The 953-nt window shown below is 73.1% G+C and overlaps 1 non-coding gene across 1 annotated transcript; it reads right to left on the bottom strand.

Moving 5' to 3' along the window:
* Nucleotides 1–200: 200 nt before the first annotated feature.
* Nucleotides 201–272, bottom strand: TRNAT-CGU (transfer RNA threonine (anticodon CGU)). Its single transcript has one exon. It is a non-coding gene; the product is annotated as a tRNA-Thr (tRNA).
* Between the last annotated feature and the right edge of the window lie 681 nt (nt 273–953).

Genomic DNA, 953 nt, shown 5'->3' with positions numbered 1-953 from the left:
GGGAGCCCCGGCGCGTAAGAGTCCCTTCCTTGCGGAGGCGCAGGCCGCGGGGAAGGGGCGGCCCGCCGCCCCCCCCCCCCCAGCTCTTTGTAAAGCCATTGGACGAAGGCAGCCGAGCCCGAAAAGCAAAAAGCGGCTTGCGAAAGGGAACCCCCTTCCGTCGCCCTCGCCAGCAAGCCGTGGCGCCGGGGTCCGAGTTGAGGCACGGACGGGGTTCGAACCCGCGATCTTCGGTTTACGAGACCGACGCCTTACCACTTGGCCACCGCGCCTGACGGGCTAGCAGCACGCCAAAGCAGCCAGTGGAAGGCAGGTTCCGCGCTCGCCTTCCCTCTCTCCGCGCGGGCGAGCGCTCCCCGGGGCAGGCGGCGCGGGCCGCCGTCCCTCTCCTCGGCTCCTCTGCGCCGCTTCCACCGGCGAGCCGGGCGGGCGGGTCGCAGCGGCAGCGAAAACGCGCGGCGCATGCAGGCGCCGGTCCTCGGCGGACGCAGCCCAGCTCCGGCCGTCCCTCCGTCCTCGGCTCGGCTTCAGCGGCGGCTTCCAAAATGGGCGCCGCGTCGGGAGCGCCGTTGCGGGCGCACGGGAGCCCAGGCGCCTTCGGGGGCCGCGGCGGCGGCGGCGGCGCGTGCTCTTCCCTCGCCTTCCCGGACGCGCTTCGAAAGGCGCCCCGCGCTGGCCAGCGGAGGAAAGCTGCGCCCGCGTCCCCGGACCTTCCTTGCGGATTCGAATCAAGGCGAATTCGGGGACGAAGCAGGAGGCGCTCCCGGGCGGCGGGAGAGAGGAAAGCCGTGGCGAGCGGCCATGTTTCAAACCCCGCCGCGGATTTGGGGCGGCTTTGACGGGGGCGGGGGGCGGGGGGGGGGAGTGCGAAAGCGCAGGGGACAAATCCTGAGGCCCGAAACGATTCGCTGCGCGCGAGGCCGGGCGGGGAGGGGACCGCCTCCGAAGCGCTG

This window comes from Paroedura picta, chromosome 3 (genome assembly GCF_049243985.1).
Source record: "Paroedura picta isolate Pp20150507F chromosome 3, Ppicta_v3.0, whole genome shotgun sequence".
Lineage (NCBI taxonomy): Eukaryota > Metazoa > Chordata > Lepidosauria > Squamata > Gekkonidae > Paroedura > Paroedura picta.
Note: the sequence above shows the minus strand (reverse complement) of the source record. Positions and strands in the feature narration are given on the sequence as shown.